Source organism: Canis aureus, chromosome 6, assembly GCF_053574225.1.
Source record: "Canis aureus isolate CA01 chromosome 6, VMU_Caureus_v.1.0, whole genome shotgun sequence".
Lineage (NCBI taxonomy): Eukaryota > Metazoa > Chordata > Mammalia > Carnivora > Canidae > Canis > Canis aureus.
In genome coordinates, this window is record NC_135616.1 from 65,219,335 (window position 1) to 65,233,617 (window position 14,283).

Consider the following 14,283-nt stretch of genomic DNA (forward strand, 5'->3'; position numbering starts at 1 on the left):
GAGAGAGAGAGAGAGAGAGAGGCAGAGACACAGGCAGAGGGAGAAGCAGGCTCCATGCAGGGAGCCCAACGTGGGACGGGATCCCGGGGATCACACCCGGGCTGAGGGTGGCGCTAAACCGCTGAGCCACCTGGGCTGCCCTCCCAAGTATCTCTTATTGAATGGTACTCAGGCCTCTGCCCAAGCCCGTCCTGACAAAGTAGTCCAGATTCCTCTAGCTCCGCCCTTAGGAGGAATATAAGCATCTATGTAGGTTAAGCCTTGAAATTAGGCAGATGCCAGGTACCCACATTATCCCCCTCTGGTGACAGGGCCTCTCCAGATGCTTGCCCAGTTCCAAGTACTGGTTACCCCGACGTGAGAGGCCCACACGTAGGCATACCCACCTCATAAGCCAGCCGCAGGCAGCTGGACCCCCTGAAACGGGTGAGTCAAACTGCATGTAGACTTAACTACCAGCTTTGGTCCTGGGCTTCTGCAGCAAAGCTCCAGGTGTCTGTTGTTGAAGCTATCCCAGCCAGCCTACTGATCCAAACCTGGCCAGGCAATCCAGAACACTCTAGGTCTACCTTTACTGGGCAATGTGGATTTGGGTAGGTCAGATGCCAGGTACCCTCAAAAGCCCCTTCAGGTGTCCAGGACTTGTCCAACATTTCTCTGTTCCAGGTCTCTGGATTCCCTGACCTGTGTGGCCTGCATATGCCCTACACCCCCTGAAATTAGCCTTGAGCAGACTTTACCCCTCAAGCTAATGGCAGTCTGGCCAGCCCCCAAAGCTCAGTCTTCAGGGTGGAGGAGCTCACCTTGTGAAAATCACTGAGTCTCTTCACAAGAGAGGGGTAGTCCCCCTGTATACTTGCAGGCTTCTCTAGGGACCAGGACTCCCAGGTGTCTCCAAATGGAGGCTGCCCTGTTCTGCCAGAATGTTCCCTCCTTGGCAAGGCAGTTGGATAACCTCTAGTTCTGCCTTTGAGAGAAAAAACCTCTATAATGGGTAGGTAGACTACTCACAGTAGGCTGGTACTTCATATCCCCAATAACCCCCTCCTGTGTACTGACCTCACCCCATATTGCCCTGTCCCAGATGCCACTGACCTGCTCAGCCTGCTCACACATAGTCTGCACACTGCTAGCTGGTTCTGTGGTGCACAGGGCACTCCAGGCCCATGGAGCTCCAGCCCAACTTCTACCACTGGAACAGCCTCATGGTAGATGGTGCCCACCTCCTGAAAATCTGAGGCACTGACTGTCCCCATTTGCACTGGCTGGCTGGGCTCCTGGGCTTCTCCAGTAATCAAGGCTCCTAGAGGATACTTAGTGGAGGTTACCCTAGCTATCCTTCTGGGCCCCACCCAGGCAAGGCAGTCCTGATCCCTTTAGCTCTGTCTTCAGGTGGGAATATATGCATTTGTATGTAGGTTAAGATTTGTATTAGGCCCATGCCAGGTACGTGCAATAGCTTGCTCTTGTGACCAGGCCTCCCTTACATGACACAAGCCTTGTTATAGGTCCCTGGCTACCCTTACCTGGTAACCCACACAGCGCAGTCCCCATCCTGTAAGCTAACCTTGAGATTAGACCTTCCAAGCTTGTGAAACTCTGGCCAGGCCCCCATCACCTACATAGTCTTCAGCATGGAGGGAGCCTGTCTCCCAAAATTGCTGAGCCAAAAACTGCAAATGAGTGATAGTCCCTATGTAGACCTGCTGCCCCAATGGGGCCGGGTCTTCTCTAGAGACCAGGACTTCTAGGTGCCTCCATATGGAGGATAAGCTGTCTTGCTGGCAGGTCCCTGCCCTGGCAAGGCAGTTGAAAAACATCAAGCACCAGCTTCAGAGGGTAATATTCCAGAGTGCATAGGTAGGTCTTGTGAATTAGGTCAATGACTTGTACCCCCATTACCCCCTCCTGTGACCTGTTCTCACCTAATATTGCCCCATTCCGGGATCCTGGCAATCACGACCTGTGACTTGGAATGTATATTCCACACCCTGTCCGCCAAAAATCTTTCTGAAGCTCTAGGTTAAACTGGGAACCCTCAGTCCCCATTTGAATTGGCTGTCTGGTGGGGGTCCCAACTCTTCTAGCAATTAAGGATCCCAGGTGTATCTTATAAGGGGCATCCCACCTGGTCCTAGTAAGGCGGTCCAGATTTCTCCAGCTGTGCTTAATATATGCATTTGAGTAAGTTAAACCTTGGGATTAGGCACATGCCTGGTACTTCCAATAGCCTGCTCTTGTGACCTGGCCTCACAAGACGCCCTTTCTCAGGTCCACGGCTATGTTAACCTGCAGGGTGCATGCCGTGAGGAGTATGCACCCCATTAGCCATCCTTTTGGCAGCTGGGGCCACTAGGCCTTTGGAGCCAGACTCATCCCCAGCCACCTGAACAACTTCAGGGGTGCAGAAACCCAACACCCTGAAAATCGCTCTGAAACAGCCACTGAAATGGCAGCCGGTCAGATCGCATGAAAACTTACCGTCAGCTGGGGTGGGGGACTTCTGTAGCAATGAAGGTTCTTAGGTGTCCTTATTGGAGGATACCCCGGCCAGCCTGCTGATCTAACAGGCCAGGCACTCTAGATTACTCCAGGTCTACCTTCAGCGGGAATATGTTTAGTTGTGTACGTGAAGGTTTGGGATTGGCAGATGTTGGGTGCCTCCAAAAGCCTCCTCAGGGGACTAGGCCTTGCCCAACATTGCCCTGTTGTGGCCCTGGCTTTACCTGTATAGCCTGCACATGCGTAGTATGTACGCAGAAGCTGGACTTGGGCAGATCCCGCCCTTTAAACCCGTCGACCTCCCTCCAGGCCCCAATCACCTGCACAGCCTCCAGCTTGGAGGAAGCCCACCTTCTGAAAACTGCTCTCAGCAGAAAGCTGCAAATGGGCAACAGCTCCCATGTGAACTTGCAGCCAATGGATTCCTAGGCTTCTCTAGGCACCAGGACTCCCAAATGTGCCTAAATTGAGGCTTCCAGCATGGCCCCTCCCTGGCAAAACAGATGGAAAACCCCCACAATGGCTAGGTAGGCCTTGCATATTAGGCTGTTGACTTATACTCCTAACAACCCCGTCCTGTGACCTGGCCTCACTCGGCATTGCCTTGTTCCAGACCTCTAGGTGATCCTGACCTGTGCAGTGGGTACATGCAGTCTGCACCTTGTCGGGGGACCAGGGCTGCAGGGGACACCCCAGGCCTGCGAAATTCTGGTCAGAACCCAGTCACCTGAATTGTCTCAGTGTGTAGGGAAACTGGCGCATGAAAATGTTTGTCAGGAGGCAGCTTTAAAATTGGTGACCAGCTGCCTAATGAGGATCCTGGGTTTCCTCCAGCAATCAAGCATCCCAGAGGTCTCTTATCCAAGAATGCAATGGACAGCCTTGCCCGCCCCCAGTGACCAGGCGGTCCAGATTCCTCCAGCCCTGCCCATGCTGTGTATTGGTTTGACAGGATTTCAAGTCCACTTGTTTATCATAAACTGTTTTCAGAGGTAAAGTTGTTTGGGTATAACAATGAAAAAAGTTGTGTCAGGATATCATCATCTCTTCTGTTCTTGCCCATTAGAATTTGGCAGCTCAGCTGCTGAGGGGTCTGGCTGGTGGCTTATCAGTAAAACATATGACGTAACTGGCAAGGAGATATTAGAATACAAATACTGAGAGCTTTGGCGGCTCCTGGACAATGCCCCTTGTGAGCAATCATGAAGTTTGCTTATTTAAAATAGCTCTCAAAGACCCTAGGACAATTAGCTCCTACCCCAGGAAAGTCAACTCTCTTACAAGCAGGGGCATGGTCATGTAGTGTCCCAGTGAAGGTCATCTTGCCAAACAACACCTATGCCCTTGTTGCTCAGCAACAAGCTATAGCCGCACAGGACTTTTTTGCACTGGCTGCTGGATGTCAGCTCTCACTTGGCTAAGCCTCTCTTGATTTCATCGCCTATAAAATGTTAAAAAGAGAAATTCAGGGCACCTGGGTGCTACGGTCGGTTAAGTGTCTCTTAGTTTCAGCTCAGGTTGTGCTTTCAGGGTTGTAAGATTGAGCTCCACATGGAGCTCTGTGCTCAGCATGGAGTCTGCCTGGGAGTCTCTCTCTCCTTCTCCCTCTGCCCCTCCAGCTTGTGCTCTCTTTCTTTCTCTCTCTCTCAGAGTAAATCTCTGTCCCTCTTTTTTGAAAGAAAATCCAAAATGGAGCCTTTTGCTCTGACACATAACCCTGAATCAAGAGTTGCACATTCTTCTGACTGAGCCAGCCAGGCACCCAGCAAGGTGACCTTTTAAAGTCAATCTGAAATTTCCCCATCAGCTTCAGTGTGATTATCTACTTGATAAAAAAAAACCCTGTTGGTCCCTCCCCCTCTTAAAAGCATCTGCCCTGGCCTGAAACTATCCTTTTTTTTTTCTTTTGCTAATACCTTGACCTCACCCTCCTTCCTATAAAAACATTCCATTTTATACAACTCTCACAGCATCTTTCTACTTGCTATATGTGATGCTGCTGGATTCATACATTGCTTAGTAAGGTCCGTTAGATATTCTAATTTACACAGTTAAATTTTGTTTTTTAAAGAAAAGTATGCCTCAACTAAATTTGGACTTTATTCCTTTCATCTCCTTTTGCTTGGAACAATAGTGTGACTCATCTATCATTGGTTTGGACTATGGTGTTTCTTTATCGGCTTAAACACATTATCCTGTATGCAATTGACTTGTAAAATTCCACAGTGAACCAATGCTGAGTAAATTTTTGGCAAAAACAAACTCAGTATCTGAGCTTTAATTCATCTCATCAAACAAAACAAAGGGTATAGTCTGCAACCTGAACCAAAGTAATAATAATTAACATTGGTCATTGTTATGAAATATGTCAAATTCCATGTAAATTAGAAACAGGTGATAAATTGTAATAAATTTATAATTAACCAAAATCTGATAAAGCCCATTAATGGCTTGACAAATTTTAATATACTATTTATTAGCTATGGCATCCTACTGAAATTATAACCAGCCTTTGAATAGATAAAATTGAAAAGAGGGCACCTGGGTGGCTCAGTTGGTTAAGCATCTGCCTTTGGCTCAGGTCATGATCCCAGAATCCCGGGATGGAGTCTCACATCAGGCTCCCTGCTCTGAAAGGGGAGACTGATTCTCCCTCTCTCTCTGCCTGCCACTACCCCCTGCTTGTGCTGTCAAATGAAATCTTAAAAAGATAAAATTGATAGAGCTACTATAATTAGGATGCTAATGTTGGCTACAATAATTATCTTATTCTGTTTTACCATACTATAAATGATTTGGAATCCTATTAGGCATCACTATGATAAAACATATATTGTTTTATATATCACAAAACAGTTGTGAAAGGCAGCAAAACAATAGCAAATATACACCTCACTTACTAACCTTGCCAAAATTACTCAAGGGGTGGTTTAGGGGTAGAATGGATTATGTATTAACATCTGAGGATCCATAGAGACTTACTGAAGACTTTGGGAAAACCTTAAAATTAAGGAAACTCCAGATATTAGCCTGATCATCCAACCCAGTTATATCCTATATTAAAAAGAGCAACTAAGGAAGATAACCCAGTGCTCTTATTAGAAGCATTAGGTAACACAGATGCCAGCAGGCAGAAAGGAAAAGTGCTAGCGCAAAAAGTTATCTCCAGGGTAGGAAGAAACCCAGAGCCTTTTGATTCTAACTGCACCAGTCTACATCCTGAGAATAATAACTATTTCCACCCTTTTGACCTTGGTAATAATGAAGGATAATTGGAAGAAAGGCAATTCCTGTTCCTTCCTTGTTCTAAGAGGAAACTACTCGGAAAAGGAAAAAGACCCCATCCTGTTCTCTAGGCTTTACTCAGTGCTCTAACTTTAAGTCTTCCTACTGGAAGGACTTACCACTTGTGACAGAAAGGAAAAGCATGGCCTTGGGCGTCCTAACTCAGGCCTAGGGACCAGCTCAACAGCCAGTGTGATAGTTGAACAAAGAGCTTGATCTAGTGATCTGTGGCTGGCTGGAATGACTTAGGGCCACCCTCTTGATCCCCGAGGCTACGAAACACTGCTCTGGAAGGAGCCTCCACCCTGTCCCTTGTGAACAACTGCCTGATAGAGGAGTGCATGGACAGAAAGAGTATTAATCAGATTAAAACAGCCCATAAGAGCCCATAAAAACCCTTAGATTTTAATGCCAAATTGGGAACCCTCTTTGGTCTTGTCTCTCTTTGCTTTGCTGATAGAACTGCCTGATAGAGGAGTGCATGGACAGAAAGAGTATTAATCAGATTAAAACAGCCCATAAGAGCCCATAAAAACCCTTAGATTTTAATGCCAAATTGGGAACCCTCTTTGGTCTTGTCTCTCTTTGCTTTGCTGCCCACGACTCTCCTCTGGTCTACCTCCTCATTCTTCGAAGCAACATGATCAAGAACCATGGGCATGAAAAGAAAAGAAATCCTGAAACAGTAACTTTAACTAGAAGCTAAAAGCCCATGATAATAGGCAAAAACTACAACACATGATTAACATAGAATCAATAAGAGTCACTGAAAAGAACACTAATACTAGACAAGAAATGAGAAAAATTAGAACGGAATTCCAACAAATTGATGTGGACATAGAAGGTCCAAAGGAGGACAAAACCTGATCCCCTCATAATAGAGATCATGTACTTCAAACCCATTACCACTGATGCTAAAATGAATCAATACCTGAGAGCATATGGGGAAAATAATATTAACTTAGAATGATCTTTGTTTGGGTAGCAACAAACGGGATTAAAATGACCAATACCTAATATATTATCCCTTAAAACATCTCCATGGAAAACAGCAGTGGAAACTACTAATGTACTTCATTATTATATTTCATTATTATGAAATTAGGGCTATTAACTCTGATTTATGAAAGAGGACAGATATCCTTACTGATACATATAGAAGCAACAGAACAAATTAAAAGGCCAGCTTAAGAGCTGTACCCTACAAGATGGAACAGCATTACTTACAGTATTTGCATGAGTCAGAAAAACAGAACTGATTGACTTGATAAGAACAGTCAAGGAATTAAGATAAAGGCTATAGCTTTAAATTTCGTGTATATAAACAAAACAGGGTTACAGTTAATGAAAATAAACCAAATCAAAACAGACCACCTAGACGTAAGTCTATAAGGCCTTTTTGGCTCCCTAAATCATTTAGGTCACCACCCTCGAAAACAAATGATAAAAGTAGAAGCTTAAATGAGAACCCAAGAAAGTATGTACAGTGGCAGAGAAATGGAAACAGTCAAGCTTTTATGGTAGATAGATCTATAGAAAATAAATGGACATATACCCACTACCCCATTTACTATAAATACCAACTGCTTTATAAAATCTAATCCCATTAATAGACAAGCCACTGATAGTCAAAGGAAAGCAAAACTCATGAACCCACCCATAGGGACTCTGTGGTCACTGTCTCTTGGCCCAAGGCAAAGATAATTGTCCATATATTACACAGGACATATCAATAGAAACCTGTTTTGCAAGCATAAATACTACATATACCACTGTGTTGGTCCATTCTTGGAATGGAAGTAATAGGACATAAAATTTGAGGGAAACATTCAGGAACTTCTAAAGGAACAAATTATTGTGCCTCCTGTTTCACATTATAATAATCCAATCAAGCCTATTAAAAAGCTGGATGAGTGTTATATATTTACAGTAGATTATAGGAATTTAAACGAACACCCTCCCTAAATTGGGGGGGGGGGCAGACATAGGCACTATCATAAGAAGTATCACCACTGGATCTGGAACTAATTACCTGGGGATAGATTTATCTGAATATCTTTGCTATTTCAGTTGAAAAGGAGAGCCAACCCATGACTGCCTTCACGTGATACCAAGTTTACTAGGTTACCAACAAGATACTTTAACCACCCAGTAATAACTTGCAATCTTCTAACACAAGACATCTAGGTCTTTTGGGAAACCACACCACACACACAAACCAGTATTTCTTATATTGATGAAATCTTTGTTTAAGAAGATAACTTGGAACAATAGACTAGGGTTATAATATAATTAATAGAATAACTTACACTCAGAGAATGGACAATTGACTCAAATAATGTCCATACTACAGTAAAATTTCTAGGTATAATTTGGTCCTCTGAAGGCAGAAAAATAACTGACCCAGTTATAAAGAAGATAGCATACAAACTTCTACCACAAAAGCAGCAGGTCACAAACTGATAGGACTGTTTCAATATTGGAAAGAGCACATACCACATGAGTATATATTAAAACACATTTATAAAATAACTAGGAAAAGTAGGGAATTCAGATGCTCAAAAGGCAGCCTTATTTTAGAAATGTTGTCAGAACCTTTAATACATTGGTACCAGTTGGCGAGAAATGGTATAAATGAAAGTACCTATGTTCATAGAGGATTGCAAATGGTGTCTGTGGATAAAAACACTGCAGGATACTAAATTTTACCTGACAGCATTTTGGGCTAAGTGCCCATGGCCCAAGAACAGATACCAATCATTTGAAAGTCTCACCTGGGTACTTGATAAGGCCCTACAAAATAGAGAGCCACTAACAGAAATAAGCCAATAAGCCACTAACAGAAATAAGCCAATTAAACTCCAACAGCCTATTCTGGAGGAAGTAAAGCAGATCCCTAACAGAGGGGAACTACATCTGACCATAAAGGTCTAACACAGAAATTGTAAACTTCTGAGTGGGATAAATAGTTGGATTGTTGACCCCCTATATTAACTGAGGAAATCCCGGCAATGCCAGTAGTGGAGAAGTTTGAATTACCAAGGGGCGAACCTATTCAAGTTCAAGCAGTTGGGCAATAGGAACCAACCTGGTCCGTGGCACTCAACAATACATGCTTCCATGATGCCATGGGGAGAACACTAGCAGGCTGTGGTCTTGAGGACATTATAATGGTAGTGTTACCTAACACAATCAGGCTCAGGAGGATCAGTACAATATGCTGAACTAATAGCCATAAAATGGGAGATTGAACAATCTGTTAAGGAAAATCAGAATGAGGTATATATTTTCTCAGACTAATGGGCAGTAGCTAGTTGAATAACAATTTTGGTCAGAAAATGGTGGGAAAGAACTGGAAAATAGGAAATATATAGAGTAAGGACATAATGGCAGAAAATAGTATTGTATGACATCTCCCTATTCCTGCAGGAAAGATGATTTGAAAAAAATCCAGCATTAGAGCATTAAAAATCTGGATGGTATGGTATCCCATCCATCATAAAATCAGATCAGGTCTCCCACTTCACAGGAAAGTGAATATAAGAATGGGCTAAGGACAAGGCATAATGTGGAGCTTTCACTTACTCTATAGCTCTACCACCTCTGAATCAGTTGAAAGGTTTCATGGCTTGCTGAAGCAAAAGCTTGGGTTGCTTACTAACAATCAGGATATGAAAGCTTGGACTAAAACAATCTGGGAGATGACAAGATTTCTAAGCCATAATTATAGAAAGGATATAAGAACTCTCAACTAGTGAATAGTGCAGCCATCCATAGAGATAAGAATTAGCACTAACAACACCCCAGAATCTAAATCAACAAGCAAAGTATTAATAAAAAGAATTATGATATATATAGTACTGGGGAAATTATAGCACCTGCCACTAATAAAACCTATAGGATGACCAGAGGAAAGGGCATATTACATCAAATTAAATAATATGATGCCTCTATAATAATTTCTGGATGGAAGAACACCATCATGTATCAACACTACATGCCTAATATATTTAGCCTAGCATGATGTACGGTGATTATGCCTGGGGAAATATTAGCAATAATGGCCATAATAACTGTAGATTTCCCTGAGTGGCAAGAACAAGAATGAATTAAAAGTTTATAGGACACCTATCTTATTTTGCAGGCATGAATCCACTATACATCTTTAAATCTATTACTATTACCAAGTGGGTTAGTGCAGCCTGCTGCCTGCTGGCCATATTTCACATACTATTTTGCCTATTGCTCACTCCTGGATACCATGCTCACTGTAGCTATGGATACTCTTCTGTATCCAAGATTCCAAGACATGGCTGAGTGACATGCTTTATCATGTCTCCTTCTGGATCTATGAAATAAGTAGACAACCCACAAGAATGGTGGAGGTGGTGGTTGTGGTGGTTGTGGGCTGGAATGAACATTTATTCAACATATGCTAGAAGTCCAATATTTTATTAGGCTGTTACATATTTTCTACATTGACACAATCATCCTGAAAGACAGTTTTATTTCTCCACTTTACAGGTGGCGACATGAGGTACAGAGAATATAAATGATCTGTCCCGGATCACATGGCTAGTAAGACCCAGAAATGAAATCCTACTCAGCTCAGAAGCCTGTGGTCTTTTATCTGTATACATTTCCCCCTCTCACTAGAGCTGATTAGCAGTAATTTTCTGGCTAAGGATTATTTTTGCACAATGCTTTCCAGCCAACTGAATACTTCCATTCTTTCATTGAATCATTCTTGTCAACATAATGCCAAGCTAGTTTCCTCCTTTAGTTCTTATACAATTTTATTGATTTCAATTAACTGACCCCACTTAGCATATAAAGGTATTTGTTAGAAGATTTGAGTTAATTATATAAAGGGGTGTGTGGCATCACCACTCTGTCCACTTGAAGATGGAGGCTGTACCCAGGTTCTGAAGTCACTGACATATGGAATTACTGTTTCACAGTATTCATGTCACTGCTGCACTAGACTGGAAGCCAAGACCTCCTCTATGTATGTACACTTTCATTCCAATATGGCTGATTCAGGCAGCCCTTGTAGGCAGGCCAGTGGCCTTAAAAGCAGCTTATTTTCCACTCTAGAATTACAGATCAGGTCTTCTTGGCTGACTGGCATTTCTCCCAGGCCATTTTAGAACAACATGAAAGACTTGTGAGTGGGAAATATATAGAGTACCCCTACCCCCGAAAAAGATTGGTGTTATATACTGGTGGGTCTTTTATGCCAATATACATGGCAGCAAAGAGCCTCCAGAGGGCAGAGCTTATTTGCCATTGTCCTTGAACTGTGTCTTCAATTTACTTCTCCACTTCGGTGGCCCAAGGTAAGGAATAAATCATGGTCCTAAATAGTGAAGTTCTACTAGCCCCAAGGTATGAATAGCAACCATCCTGCCCTTTCCCAAGTTAGGTGATGTAATGCCCATTCAACGGATACAACACAGATTCAGATATGTTCAATGATTTGCCCAATGCCACACAGCCAGTGCCAAGGTAGATCAAGGCCAAGTTCCTTCCAGACTTCAGGTCAGATTCTTGTATGTTTTTGGATGGGAAGTGAATTAAAAGCAAAATGAGACTTGGATATTGGGTATTGAGCTTTCAGATACAAATTAATTTTTAAAAAGAGTAATAAAATTTATTATAAGAAGATTAATAGTTGTATCTTGTGATAAGTCTGATATTATTATAATTCATTATTTGATAAGTAATACCGCAAAAACATCAGAAATAAAAAAAACACCCACATTCTCATTATGATAAACTATTTTAATATTCCATATTCCACCTTAGACTTTATTTACATGCATAGGAGAGTTTTGCATAATTGACATTCTATTGTATTGCTCCACTGTGATGCTGCTTAAATTAAGAAACAATATACTACAAGCACATTATACTGATTTATAGTAATTATTTAAAATGACTAAAAAATAAAAATAAAATGACTAAATATTCTATCAATTATGTTATCAAAGATTGTTTAAACATCTCTTTTTGTCTTATTTTTATTTGCTTCCTCTTATTAATATGAATAACATTCCAAGGAACTACTCTAAGCACATAACTTCATCCTTTGCAAATAAAAAATTATAGTTGTTGCTTGAAATATGTGAAATATGTGTCTAAGTGTGTGAGTGTATGTTTAGTTTTACTTCATGAAGGAAAGTTAATTTTAGAAAAGAAAAAATAGATACTACCTTGTAATCCCAACACTTGGAATAATTGCTGTTAAAACTCTGTTATTATAAAGATGCATATTCCTTATATAGTTATCAAGTAATATTTGGGACTCATATTTATGTGTATTATTAATAATAGCTTGAGTCATAGCATAGTATGGATGCTTCTGCATCCACTTCCATTCAAGAATATTTTCTCATTTTATTATATAGTTCTTTGTAGCCTGTACCATGATTTAATTGCATCCCTTTATTAGACACTTAGTGGGTTTTTTAATACTTTATATTTAAAAACACTACAATTATTTTGAAATTAGTCTTTATAAACATCTACAATTAGTTCCTTAGAGTTAAATTTCTAGAATTGGAATAGCTGATTTAAGGGTTTTCATATTTTTGTTTTATATTACCATATTGCTTTCCAGAAGAGTTGTATCATGTAAACTTCTTCCTCTATATGAGGGTGTCTTTTTCCCCTCATGCTGGCAAGAGGCAGTTTATTAAAAAAGAAGAAGAAGAAGAAGAAGAAGAAGAAGAAGAAGAAGAAGAAGAAGAAGAAGAAGAAGAAGAAGAAGAAGAAGAAGGAAAAAAAACCTCAAAAGACCTCTGTCAATTCTGTAGGTAAAAAACAGACTCTCCTGTATAATTTTGGATTTCTGTGACTACTTTTGAAGCCAAAAATTTGTATTTTGGGTCATAAAACACACTTACACAAATTTAAAAGAATAGAAATCATACAATGTCTACTTTCAGACCACAATGCATTGAAACTGAAATAAGTAACAGAAAGGTAGCTGGAACATCCCAAAATACCTGGGAGATTAAACAACATACTTCTAACAATACACAGGTCAAAGAAGAAATATCAAAAAATACTTTAAAATATTTTTAACTAAATAAAAATGAAAATGCAACTTACCAAAATCTGTGAGATACTGGAAAAGCACCATTTAGAGGGAAATTTATACCATTGAATGCATGTTAAAAAATAAGAAAGATCTAAAATTAACAATCTAGGTTTCCACATTAAGAAACTAGAAAAAGAAAAGCAAATTGAATCCAAAGTAGGCATGAAGAAAAGAAATAATAATCAGAGCAGAAATCAATGAAATCGAAAACAGAAGATTAATAGAGAAAATCAATGAAATCAAAAGCTGGTCCTTTGAAAGTTCAATAATATCAATAAACCTCTAGCCAAGCTACTAAGAAAAACAGAGAGAGGATAAAAATTACTAATATCATAAATGAAATAGAGGACATCATTACAGATCCCATGTACATTAAATGGATAATAAAGGAATACTAGGAGAAGCTCTATGTCACAAAATTGATAACCTAGAGGAAATAAACCAATTCCTTGAAATACACAATTTGCTGATACTCACCAAAAAGAAAACAGAAAATCTACTAAAGAAATTGGATCAATAATTAGTAAACTTCCATAAGAAACCCAGATGGGTTCATTGGTAAATGCTACCAAACTTATTAAGAAAGAATTTATACCAATTCTCTATAGTCTCTTTCAGAGAATAGAAACAGAGGGAATACTAACTCATTCTATGAGATCAGCATTACCCTAATACTAAAATCAGACAAAAGTATTACAAGAAAAAAAAACATAATCAATATCTCTCATCAACATAGATGCAAAAATCCTCAACAAAGTAATAGAAAATCTACTCCAATAATGTATAAAAAGTATTATATAACACAACCAAGTTGTATTTGGTGTGCAAGGCTGGCTTAATATCCAGAAATCAATTAAGGTAATCAATTACATCAACTGGCTTTTAAAAAAGAAAAAAAATACGTGATTATATCAATAGATGCAGAAAAAGTATTTGCAAAGCTCAAAACCCATTCATGATAATAATCCTCAGTAAACTAGGAATAGAGAACTTTTTCAACTTCATAAAGAATATCCATCCACAAAAAACTATTGTTTAATATCTTACTTAGTAGTGAGAAACTTAAGCTTTCTCACTAGGATTAGAAACAAAACAAGGACCTCTTACTGGTCCTTTTCAACATCATACTACTTAAGTTCTAGCTAACACAATAAGAGAAGGACAGGAAATTAAAAGTATACAGTTTGGGAAGGAAGAAATAAAACTGTTTTGCTTGTAGATGACATAATTATCTATGTAGAAGATCTAAAAGGATCAACAAAAAAATCTACTGGAATTAATAAGAGGTTATAGCAAAATTGCAGGGTGCTAAGAATATACAAGCACCATTCATTTTCCTATATGCCAGCAATGAACAAGTAGAATTTGAAATTAAAAGCACAATACCATTT

At 40.2% G+C, this 14,283-nt stretch overlaps 1 protein-coding gene across 1 annotated transcript in view; it reads right to left on the reverse strand.

Moving 5' to 3' along the window:
* Positions 1–14,283, reverse strand: part of RGSL1 (regulator of G protein signaling like 1) — a 164,869-nt gene that overhangs the window by 1,194 nt on the left and 149,392 nt on the right. The gene's annotated exons all lie outside the window — the stretch shown is intronic.